This window comes from Typopeltis vanoorti, chromosome 25 (assembly GCF_054136105.1).
Source record: "Typopeltis vanoorti isolate ZY-2024b chromosome 25, IOZ_Tvanoo_1.0, whole genome shotgun sequence".
Lineage (NCBI taxonomy): Eukaryota > Metazoa > Arthropoda > Arachnida > Uropygi > Thelyphonidae > Typopeltis > Typopeltis vanoorti.
Window position 1 is genome coordinate 6,587,923 of NC_143573.1, and position 13,381 is coordinate 6,601,303.

The 13,381-nt window shown below is 34.5% G+C and overlaps 1 protein-coding gene across 3 annotated transcripts in view; it reads left to right on the top strand.

The window, feature by feature from the left end:
• The first annotated feature begins 839 nt into the window (after positions 1-839).
• LOC150092511 (serine/arginine-rich splicing factor 7-like) overlaps positions 840-13,381 on the top strand; it is a 74,427-nt gene continuing 61,885 nt past the window's right edge. For 2 of the 3 annotated variants that reach the window (XM_090414764.1, XM_090414766.1), the window contains exon 1: positions 840-892. The gene's annotated coding sequence lies outside the window, so the exon portion shown is untranslated. Of the gene's footprint in view, positions 893-1,356; positions 1,379-13,381 lie in introns of those variants that run through there. The other variant, XM_090414765.1, reaches the window with a different exon arrangement.

A 13,381-nucleotide genomic window follows, 5' to 3' on the forward strand; every position in this document is an offset into this window, starting at 1 on the left:
TTGCATCATCAGCAAACAACTGAATAGTTGCTGTCAGATCCTTTCCTATATCGTTAACTTACAAATTAAACAGTAGTGGCTCAAGAACATAACCTTGCAGTACGCGACTAGTCACAGGCCTTCTACTGGACTCTACTGCCGAATAAACTACTGTCTGATATATATATATATATATATATATATATATATATATATATATACAGTATATCTCACTATCAATCACCCTCTTATCCATTTCACCAACTTTATATCCATCTCCATGTGCTGCAGTTTATTTTACCGAGATTTACACATACAGTGAATACAGTGGAAAGGATAGTGTTAAAGATATCAGGACTGGATGATATTTTGAGGATGAATGCAATCATCAACTTGATTTTTCTCTCATAAAATTGTCGTGATTGGAATGGCTTGTTTCTGGTGTTGAGCTCAGGGAGCGTGAATGAATTCAAAGAAAGGTATTTGGGTGATGTGGCCTCTCTTAATGATTTGCTGACTCCCTGGAGGTCTCGTGTAATAATAATGGTCTGCGTATACTTAGTATTGCAATTTTCCTAATATAGCTATTAATTCACGTGTTAAAAGAGAACCTGTTTTTCATCGAATTCATAAATACATTTAAGATAAGATTAAATTTAATTTCTTATGGTTTGCCTTAAATTTAAATAAGCTATTTACGTATTAATTTTTACTGCCATTCTAGTCTAAAAGTAATTGGCTAGCAAATAAAGAAGATTTAAATTAACGACTCCTAACGAGCGAAGTTTATATACTTATGCCCTACAATACGATGTATTATTTTCTATGATAAATGAAAAAATATTCAATAGGGTGCGCGTCTGGCGAAGAAGTATTGAATCTTGGGATATTGGAGAAACGGTTGGGAATTAATGTGAGTTGGTGTTTTTTTTTTTGTTTCAACTTTTTTTAAATTGGTAATCTAAATTTGTTTTTATAATTATGATTGTATATATTACATGACGTTTATATAAAAATATGTATATTTTGTGCAAAACTGACTTAGTTTATTCGTTTTACTGTGAATATTTATAAAAGATCCCTTTCTTTGGCCATGGCTTTCGTGACAAAGCAAAACATTTTTAGATGCCCACAAGTGTTTTAACGTACGCTTTTAATTTTCCCACTTCTTGTGTTTAAAAGGTAGATTGCATTAGTTCTCTGTTTCTAAACTGTTGAGTACTTGATGAAACCTTATACGAATCCTGATTTAAGTATATTTTGCGTTTGAATAGAATTTGGGATCTTATCGCCACCCTTTATTAGACAGTCCACTTTCGCAGCTGCCATATTCCAGTTCCCAAAATAGTATAACTGTTGTATACGAGGTGGCAGGAAGTTGCTGGAACAAGTCACTACAGTTTCGTTATTATTTTTCAATTATTTGTTGATATTGTTAAATATGATCTGCAGATATATTATGTTCTACTAATACAATTTTTTTAGTTAAATGTAAGTTCTTTCACTGCCGCACTACTTCTGAGCTAAGGCTGTTCTATAGGGCTTGGATATAATCTTAAGCATTGTCTTAAGTATCCATGAGATTCATATAATTTTTTTATTTTTATTTTTAGAATATTTATTTTGGTATTGTTCTTAAAGAATATTTCACCTATTTTCAGAAAAGTTCATTCCAAATGAACTTACAGAAATCAAACAAGTGTGTATTCATAATTAGAACCAAAATTTTTATTATAGATACTGATTAAAACAAAAGTTTTTGATCTTTTAAAAATGAAAAATTAAGCGTTTTAAGGGCAAATATTCATAGGGTAATTACAAACAAGATTGAGCTTTGTTATCTTGAAAACATACTGTATAGATCAAGGAGCTTGAGATACCTCTATTTCGAGCACTGTGATTAATAATTCAGGATCTCCATGGAGTCATGTGACTCATTAAATAGTCCACATTAAATGTCTGTCGTGTCATTCCTTACATCATTTATAGTCTGCATTCTCTGGTAATCCATTCTATACTTCTACTACTCTCCAAACAAGACCTGCTTCTCACCCTTCTTATCACTCCCTTTCACACTTCCTGAGGTGGTCCCTTGTTTTTTTTTTATAAAAAACAAAGCGGAGTAGAAAGAAATCATAAGGTATTGGACAGTTTTCCTAAACACTCATTTTCATGAATTTGACTGAAAGTGATGGGCTCAGAATAGTTTCTTGAAGTTCAAGGAAAATAACCAGAGATTTTGGAATAATCAAAAGAAAAGTTAAAGTGGCTCGCTCCTGAATTTTAAATAGCAATTCAAATTATTTTGGATACATGATTTCATAGCAAGATGAAAAGGACATAAATATGAATTGTTTCCTTTAGTGTTGCACGATGATCAGCATTCATTTTAGAAATTATGGACTTTACAACCATGTTATAAATAGCTTTTAATTTCTTGATGTTTTGATCTTCATATTAAGATCATCATCTGGAGTATATACAAGGACAAGCTGAGTTACATTACACACAGTAAGCCAAAGAAACAATGATTTTCTTACTGGTAATTCTACTGGCATGACCTCTAGTGAAAAAAAAAAATACTAATTAATTATTTAGAAACTACATCAAAGCTAAATTCTATTTAAGATAACATGGGAAAAATATTCTTTCTTACAGATAGTCTTCTTTCAGTAACAATGATGTCATATTTTTAACATCACAATTGTTATTTTAGATTTATGATTATCTACAGTCCTGTTTATAGTTAACTCTTACAGAGAAAGATTCTGTGGGTAGAATATGTGCCTTCCATATGCTTGGGATTTTTAGACCATCATTATTATTCAGATTGGGGTGGTTGATAATAATCTCACAGGCTTCCTTAAATTTGCATTTATACCATGCTTTGGTGTGATGTAAACAACTGGTGCTTTTCCAGTCAATTCTATGTAAAGTGTTCAGGGCATGATCAGAAAGGACAGCTTCACCATAGTTATTATATTTAATGTGTCATTTATGTTCCTTTTGTCTGATAGGAATTGTGCATCCTGTTCCCCCTATATATGGTATATTACAGGTGCAATAAATACGGTATACTTCAGGGTGGGCTAGCAGAGAGAGTGGGTTTTTGGATGATTTGAGTATGCTTTTTAATTTTGCAGGAGGTTTAAAGGTGGCTTTGAGGTTGTATTTTTGAAGTATTCTGTTTCTTTTATCTTATGTCCCTTTAATGTAAGGAATGGTTATAGTTTTATTGTAGTCTGGTTTATCTTTGTTTTATATTGAAGTCTTGAAGAGAACTTTGTTAATAGGTTTTGTCTGTAACCATTTTTTAGAAATGTATTGCTGATAACTTTAAATTCGTTATTAGCAACACTCTTTTCTAAAAAATGGTTACAGACAAAACCTATTAACAAAGTTCTCTACAAGATCTCAATATAAAACAAAGATAAACCAGACTACAATAAAACTATAACCATTCCTTACATTAAAGGGACATCAGATAAAAGAAACAGAATACTACAAAAATACAACCTCAAAGCCACCTTTAAACCTCCTGCAAAATTAAAAAGCATACTCAAATCATCCAAAAACCCACTCCCTCTGCTAGCCCACCCTGAAGTATACCATATTTATTGCACCTGTAATATACCATATATAGGGGAAACAGAATGCACAATTCCTATCAGACAAAAGGAACATAAATGACACATTAAATATAATAACTATGGTGAAGCTGTCCTTTCTGATCATGCCCTGAACACTTTACATAGAATTGACTGGAAAAGCACCAGTTGTTTACATCACACCAAAACATGGAATGAACGTAAATTTAAGGAAGCCTGTGAGATTATTATCAACCACCCCAATATGAACAATAATGATGGTCTAAAAATCCCAAGCATATGGAAGGCACATATTCTATCCACAGAACCTTTCTCTGTAAGAGTTAACTATAAACAGCACTGTAGATAATCCTGAATCTAAAATAGCAATTGTAATGTTAAAAAATAGGACATCATTGTTACTGAAAGACGACTATCTATAAGAAAGAATATTTTTCCCATGTTATCTTAAATAGAATTTAGCTTTGATGTAGTTTCTAAATAATTAATTAATTAGTCGTTGTTTTTTTTCACTATAGGTCATGCCAGTAGAATAACTGGTGATTATATCATTGTTTCTTTAGCTCACTGTGCATAATGTAACTCAGTTTGTCCTTGTATATTTGTATATACTCCAGATGATGATCTTAATATGAAGATCAAAACGTCAGGAAATTAAAAGTTATTTATAACACGGTTGTAAAGTCCATAATTTCTAAAATGAAGGACATAAATATGAAAATTACAAAACACTTAAAAATGCAGGAGCTTTGCATCATCAGCAAGCAGCTGAATATTTCCCTTTAAATTATTTCTTTATATCATATATGTATAAATTAATTCGTAGACAACCAAGTGCTGGGTTCTACAGTACTTCACTAGTCAACCACCCTCATGTCTAAATCATCATCATCCATCCTTATTTGCTGCAATTTATGTATCCCAATTCCATGTGGAATCTTGTTGAATGCCTTTGGAAAGTCCAGCAATGTCAGTCAGTGAATAGCCGTTTTCTACATCTGACTAAATTGTCACTTGATTATAAAACAGTGAGCAAACTACTGAGGCAAGATCTCCCTTTATAAAACCATGTTTCTGAATATTCTGTCCTTTACCAACTTCTCCAATACCTTTTAACCACACTACCACTTCTGAGATGTTGACTGGACTATAATTTGCAACTTCTATCTTGGGGTCTCTTTTATGCGATGGCACTATTTGCTCTTTGCCCCTTTCCCGAGAACCAAGTCTCAAATTAAACACCTTGGTCAGAAGGGATGCCAATTTCCTTGCACATTCTAGTAATACATACGCTCGTGTGCCATCTAATCCCATGGTCACATTTGTGTTAAGGGCCTGCAATATCAGAAGCACCTTCAGTTCATTTGTTTCTATTCTAGAAGTTTATTTTTCACTTGGTTAGACTATAATAAATTAGTTTAATCCTTTATCCAAGTGTAAGCAAACAAAGTTTGCGCTAGGACTGAGGTAAGGTAGTGCATCTCTGAGCAAACTCCTTTGCTCGGAGTTGCCTGGTGTTGCACTACCTTACCTCATCCTGAAGATATTTTCAAGTGCAAACTTTGTTTGCTTACATTTGGATAAAGGATTAAACTAAATTTATTATAGTCTAACCAAGTGAAAAATAAACTTCCAGAATAGAAACAAATGAATTGGATGTGCTTCTGATATTGCTGGCCCTTAACACAAATGTGACCATGGGATTAGATAGCACATGAGCATATGTATTACTAGAATGTTTCTATTCTTCCATCAGTCATTGTTTCATTCTGATGCTGGAATATCTCTACCTAGTTGGTACACATTTGAAAAGTGACTCTGTAACTCATCTATTTGATTTGTTTCTATCACCCTCCTGCCATTAATCCTCAGTAAAGTTATTCTTCCTCTTACTTTCCAGATAGTAATAGTACTTGTTGGGATTTCTTTTGGCCTCATCAGCTATCTTCCTCTCATTAGTATTATTCTTCTTACCATACTGGGCATGTTTCTTGTAGTGTGAATGGGCTTGCTGATCACCATTTTCTTTGCATGCCCTTCATAACTTATTTAATCATTAATGAATTAATTCAGTAATCATTTATCCAACTCCTACTTAATTTATCCTCCTGAGTATATAGTCTGCTACAGCTGTTTTGAAAGATTACTTGATTATATCCCACAACACTACTCTACCTGACTTCCCAGTTTGTCATAATCACCTGCTTTTGTAATTCCACATCATTATCGTCATTGCCCATGGGTGCCTGTTTCACCATTCTGCACCACTTCTCTCTGTCGACTGTCGGATAACTCAACTCCTGCAAATTTTCTCCACACCATTCTTTCACATCATCTACCCACTCGGTTTGGCCACCTTCTTCTATTTATACCATCCATTATATAAGGCATCAAGATTTTTTATCTTTCTACTAATCCATTCTGCAGATATGTCCAAAAAAATTAGTTTCCTTTGAACTATTTTATACATTAGATTTTCTTTGCAGTTTACTTTGTGATAGTTCTTTTTATCTATCCAGTCGAAGCATCTTTTGATAATGTGTTCTTTCCAAAGCCAATATTTGCCTTACAGAGTCCTTGATCATTACCCATAACCCATAACCATAGAGCACTTGTGAATATGCATGTTTCCATCAGTCTCAGCTTTATGGAATGGCTCACTGATTTACTTTTCCATATCTTGTACACTGCTTGTGGGTTTACTTTAGCTTTTGTTATCCAGGATCCTATTTCTTTCTTATAGTCTAAATCATGCTTCATGTTGCTCCCTAGATATGCAAAGTTCCTAACCTCTTCTAGCTCTTATCTGTTGACTTTTAATTGCTTTTTCATCCTCTTCTCTCCAGATATCACTGTTTTTGTTTTATCAGTGTTCATCATTCCCATATCTCTTTCCTTGTTCACTTAACTTCAGCACTGTTCTTTCTACTTCCTCTTCATCTTCTTCAATAACGACTTATCAGCAAATTACAAGTTGTTTATTTTAGTACCATCATCATCACAAATTCCTGCCATGTACCCACAAGGGGTGTACAGGATATGATAAAACTACATTATTACTAACTTCCTATCTACAATTTTTCTCCAAATCGGTCTGTTACTTGTCAAGACTCCAACATTATCAGATCTTATGTTTCTATCGTCTGTATCAATCCACCTATATCTTGGTCTTCCTCTGGGTCGTTTTGCTGCCAACCTGGCAGAGAACACTTGTTTTGCTAATCTTTCTTCGCCCATTCTGTTTAAGTGACCATACCACTTGAGATTAGCTCTGCTAATGCATTCCTGAATGCTGACAATGTCAAGTTCTTTCCTAATATCCTCGTTTTTAATATGATACTGCCATTGATGCCATCTGTTCACGCCTATAATCTTTCTCAGGACTCATATCTGTGGTCTCTAGTCTTTGGTCAAGTGTTTTACTTCTGACCCAGCTCTCAGATCCATAAGTTAAAACTGGTTTGAACACTGTCTTGTATACAGCTAATTTAGTGTTCCGACTAATTTCTCTCTGATTCCATATGAATTTATTCAGTTGACTTCCCACCATACCAGCTTTGCTGATTCTGTTGTCTATTTCTATATTTAATTTACCATCTTCAGTAAAAATCATGCCTAAATAGCTGAAATGTTTTACTTGTTCCACAGGTTCTCCATTCACAACACAGTTGACATTTTCAATGATTCTGCCTATTTTCATTGTCTTTTTATTGCTGACCTTCATACCACATCTATTACAACAGCTATTCAATTTAGTCAGAGAGTCTTGCAGACTTGTAGCAGATTTATTTAGAAGTATAACATCATCTGCATAAAGAAAAGAGCTGACATTAACATCTCCAATTTTGATATCATGTTTAATACCACTTTCCTTCATAATGTGATCCATATAGATAATGAATAACAGAGGGGATAATGTACATCCTTGTCTCACACCAGATTTAACATTAAACCATCTTCCTGTACTTCCTTCAATTCTAACTGCTGACTTACAACTCAAATAAAGACTAAGTATTGCTTGATATAATGCCCCATTGACACCATATAACTGCAGCATATTGAATGGCTTCTCTCTTGGCACTTGTCATATGCCTTTTCCAGATCGACAAAACTTAAATACAGATCTTCGTTATATTCCCATGCTTTCTCGACTATTTGTCGTAAAGTGAAGATGTGATCCTGACAGCCTCTATTTGGCCTTAATCCAGCTTGTTCTTCACCAAGCTTTTCTTCCACAATTCTTCTGAACCGTTTCTCAAGTATACTTGCATAGATCTTGCCAGGAACACTCAGTAGGGAAATACCTCTGTAATTCTCACATGCAGGTTTATTTCCCTTTTTATATATGGGTACTATGAGAGCTCTACTCCAATCATCGGGAATTCGTCCCTCTGTCCAGGCTTTCTGAACTATGCAGTGCAGCCACTGTAAGACTCTTATACCACCATACTTCAGCATTTCTGGTCGAATATCATCTACTCCTGCTGCCTTTCCACATTTCAAGCCTTTGATGACTTTTTCTACTTCAAGTATGGATATGTATTCCTGACTGCATGCCTGGTCAGTGTTTTTTACCACTGTGCTGTCATCACTGCTTGTTTCATTTAGCAGTTTTTCAAAGTAATTACTCCATACTTCAAGGATATCTTTTTCTCCTGTTTTCATGTCACCTTTATCATCTCTAATTCCTTTTGCAGCACTCTTTTCTCCATTCCTAAGCTTCTTCAACAACCTCCAGAATATTTTGCCACCTTCTTGATATTTATTTTCTATATTCTTGCCAAAGTCCTCCAATGACTTTTGTTTAGCTAGTTTTACACAGTGTTTAGCATTCTTGCATTTGTCTCTATATTCTCTAAGAGCAAAAGCTGACTTATTTGATAAGAACTTTTGGTATGCTTTCTTCTTTTCCTTCACTGCCTCTTTAACTTCCTGTGTCCACCAGGGAGTTCTGATTTTTTTATCCTTACTGACTACCTCACCACATGCCTCTCTGGCAGAATCAATCAATGTTTTCTTCAGAGTTTGCCACTGAATCTCCAAGGTTTGATTCCTGTTCTCGAACTCTTTCATTTTTTCTTCAATAATCTTTGTGTATTTTAGTCTACAGCTCACATCTGAGAGCTGCTCAACTTTTATTCGCTTTAAAACTTTCTTACATGTTATTCTTTTCAATATGAAATTCAATTTTATCCTGCTCAAGACTAAATAGTGATCACTTCCAATTTCAAATCCTCTGTACACTCTGGTGTCCTGTACCAGGGAGAAAAATCACTATCAACAATAACATAGTCAATGAGACTTTTCTTATTCCTAGCCTCTTCTCTCCATGTGAATTTGCACATTTTTATGTTGGAACATGGTGTTAGTAATAACCAGTCCATGTCCTGAGCAGAAATCCAACAGATATTTGCCATTATTATTAGCTTTGCTCTTTTCTCCAAATTTTCCCAAAATATTTTTGTATGTCTCACAATCATTTCCTACTCTGCTATTTAGATCCCCAACAAGGACCAATTTTTCATTGTATTAGTTGCTTTTTCTAAAGCCTCAAAAAATTCCTCCACTTCTACCTTAGTAGAACCTTCTGTGGGACCATAGGCACAAATAAGTCTCATTGTCCAGTTCCCCATTCTCATATTTGCCCACATTACTCTACTTGAGACTGACTGCCATTCAAGAAGATTAGCCTCGTATTTTGTGTTGAATACTATGGCTACTCCTTCTTTTCCTTGATTGTCATTGCCTGAATATAACATTTTGTATTTATTGCTCAGAAAGATCTCACCAGTTTTGGTCTTTTTTGTTCACCCCTATTATGTCGATCTGGTACTTATCTAATTCCTCAGCTAGCTCCATTTCTTTGCCATTCAGGCTTCTTACGTTGATAGTACCGATCTTTAACTCTGGTGATGTTGAGTTGGGGTTTGTTTTCAGATTTGTATTTTAGTACCTTGAATTGAAATTTCCTTTATATTATCCTTTATGGCATCTATTGTTCTTTCTAAAAGCAGGATGAAGGTGTTTTGGGGAATCATCTTTTTATTTCTCCATAGTTTCTAACAGCAGCCTCTGTATTATTATTATTGATGTTTTACAAGAGACATCACATTTTTGTCCACTCCATTAGATTCAAGTACAGTCAATGCCATCACTTTGATCTGTACTCTCAAATGCTTTCTGAAAGTCAACAAAACAGATATAAGCATTTTTATGCAGAGCTTTTTCCACAGTTAATCTTGCCATTAGTATTTGGTTCCCAGTACTTCATCTCCCCTAAATCCTGCTTGCTCATCATTTAGATTTTCTTCCATTAGTTTCCCTATTCTTTCTGTTAATATAAATACTTTTCCTACATGACTTATAGAGCTATTGATTTATAATTTTTGCAGCCTATTTTGCTTCCTTTTTTTTTTTGAATAGGTATTAGGATTGATCATGTCCTTTTGGTGTTTTGCGTTTCTTCCATGCCATCTATTATCACCTCGTCACCATGTTTAAACATCTGTCCACTGATCTCATTCATTTCTAGGCTTTTATAGTTTTTTGGATATTTTGCTGCCTTTACAACCTCATCCCTCAGTAAATCTGTTTCTCCATCTGTGCTTAGAAATCATGTTTCCTTTGATTCATCAATTAACCTCCCAACTGGCCAGAAAACCTGGATACAATTTATACCACCTGTTGAAAGCCAGTGCAATTTGGTCATTGTGGCCATTATAGAAGGTGCAGTGATCCTGCACACTGCAGAAAATGCTTAACAAGATTACCTCTGATGCATAGCTACATTCAGTAGCCTATAGCAGAAACAGTTGATTGTCATTTTTTCGGTAACTGGACTCTTAATTATATTAGACTAAATACCTACAAGTTATATTTATTTTTTCTACTTCTTTTTTCATATAATTGTTTTTAATGCCAGTGCAAAATAAACTTCCTTTCATACTTTCTTCATTTAAATATTATATCACCTTATAAGATAAATTTCATTTTTATTTATATTTTTTTTACTAATTATCGTGCCAATACATTTTATTCTACCAGAACTTGATTCCAGATAATTATTTTTGTCAAAGTTATTTTATTAATTAATGAAAATCAAAATCTTAAAAAAATGGTTCCCGCTGTTCTACATTTTTTTTTATTTTTTAATATTCTTAATCTTAGTTCGGAGATTAGTTCACAGATTGCGTTAAGGTTCACACTTTTATTAATTTGCTTTATAGAGAACTATAGAAAAATCTTGAATCATAGCATGTGATGTATCATCATCATCAAATTCCTGCCATGTACCCTCAAGGGGTGTACAGGATATGATAGTACTACATGAAAAAATTACATCATTATTAATTTCCTATCTACAATTTTCCTCCAAATCAGTCTGTTACTTGTCAATACCCCAACATTATCAGATCTTATATTTCTATCGTCTAAAGCACTTTGTACCGTATCAATCCACCTATATCTTGGTCTTCCTCTGGGTCGTTTTGCTGCCAACCTGGCAGAGAACACTTGTTTTGCTAATCTTTCCTCACCCATTCTGTTTAAGTGGCCATACCACCTGAGATTAGCTCTGCTAACGCATTCCTGGATGCTGACAATGTCAAGTTCTTTCCTAATATCCTCGTTTTTAATATGATATTGCCATTGATGCCATCTGTTCACGCCTATAATCTTTCTCAGGACTCTCATATCTGTGGTCTCTAGTCTTTGGTCAAGTGTTTTACTTCTGACCCAGCTCTCAGATCCATAAGTTAAAATTGGTTTGAACACTGTCTTGTATACAGCTAATAGTGTTCCGACTAATTTCTCTCTTATTCCATATGAATTTATTCAGTTGACTTCCCACCATACCAGCTTTGCTGATTCTGTTGTCTATTTCTATATTTAATTTACCATCTTCAGTAAAAATCGTGCCTAAATAGCTGAAATGTTTTACTTGTTCCACAGGTTCTCCATTCACAACACAGTTGACATTTTCAATGATTCTGCTTATTTTCATTGTCTTTGTCTTTTTATTGCTGACCTTCATACCATATCTATTACAACAGCTATTCAATTTAGTCAGAGAATCTTGCAGACGATTTATTTAGAAGTATAACATCATCCGCATAAAGCAAAGAGCTGACATTAACATCTCCAATTTTGATATCATGTTTAATACCACTTTCCTTCATAATGTGATCCATATAGATAATGAATAACAGAGGGGATAATATACATCCTTGTCTCACACCAGATTTAACATTAAACCATCTTCCTGTACTTCCTTCAATTCTAACTGCTGACTTACAACTCAAATAAAGACTAAGTATTGCTTGATATAATGCCCCATTGACACCATATAACTGCAGCGTATTGAATAGCTTCTCTCTTGGCACCTTGTCATATACCTTTTCCAAATCGACAAAACTTAAATACAGATCTTTGTTATATTCCCATGTTTTTTCGACTATTTGTCGTAAAGTGAAGATGTGATCCTGACAGCCTCTATTTGGCCTGAATCCAGCTTGTTCTTCACCAAGCTTTTCTTCCACAATTCTTCTCAACCGTTTCTCGAGTATACTTGCATAGATCTTACCAGGAACACTCAGTAGGGAAATACCTCTGTAATTCTCACATGCAGTTTTATTTCCCTTTTTATATATGGGTACTATGAGAGCTCTGTTCCAATCATCGGGAATTCGTCCCTCTGTCCAGGCTTTCTGAACTATGCAGTGCAGCCACTGTAAGACTCTTATACCACCATACTTCAGCATTTCTGGTCGAATATCATCTACTCCTGCTGCCTTTCCACATTTCAAGCCTTTGATGGCTTTTTCTACTTCAAGTATGGATATGTATTCCTGACTGCATGCCTGGTCAGTGTTTTTTACCACTGTGCTGTTATCACTGCTTGTTTCATTTAGCAGTTTTTCAAAGTAATTACTCCAAACTTCAAGGATATCTTTTTCTCCCGTTTTCATGTCACCTTTATCATCTCTAATTCCTTTTATAGCACTCTTTTCTCCATTCTTAAGCTTCTTCAACAACCTCCAGAATATTTTTCACCTTCTTGATATTTATTTTCTATATTCTTGCCAAAGTCCTCCCATGACTTTTGTTTAGCTAGTTTTACAGAGTGTTTAGCATTCTTGCATTTGTCTCTATATTCTCTAAGAGCACAAGCTGACTTATTTGACAGGAACTTTTGGTATGCTTTCTTCTTTTCCTTCACTGCCTCTTTAACCTCCTGTGTCCACCAAGGAGTTCTGATTTTTTTATCCTTACAAACAACCTCACCACATGCCTCTCTGGCAGAATCAATGTTTTCTTCAGAGTTTGCCACTGAATCTCCAAGGTTTGATTCCTGTTCTCAAACTCTTTCATTTTTCCTTCAATAATCTTTGTGTATTTTAGTCTACAGCTCACATCTGAGAGCTGCTCAACTTTTATTTGCTTTAAAACTTTCTTACATGTTATTCTTTTCAATATGAAATTCAATTTTATCCTGCTCAAGACTAAATAGTGATCACTTCCAATTTCAAATCCTCTGTACACTCTGGTGTCCTGCACCAGGGAGAAAACATCACTATCAACAATAACATAGTCAATGAGACTTTTCTTATTCCTTGCCTCTTCTCTCCATGTGAATTTGTGCACATTTTTATGTTGGAACATGGTGTTAGTAATAACCAGTCCTGAGCTGGTTATAAATGTCCTGAGCAGAAATCCAACAGATATTTGCCATTATTATTAGCTTTGCTCTTTTCTCCAAATTTTCCCAAAATATTTTTGTATGTCTCACAATCATT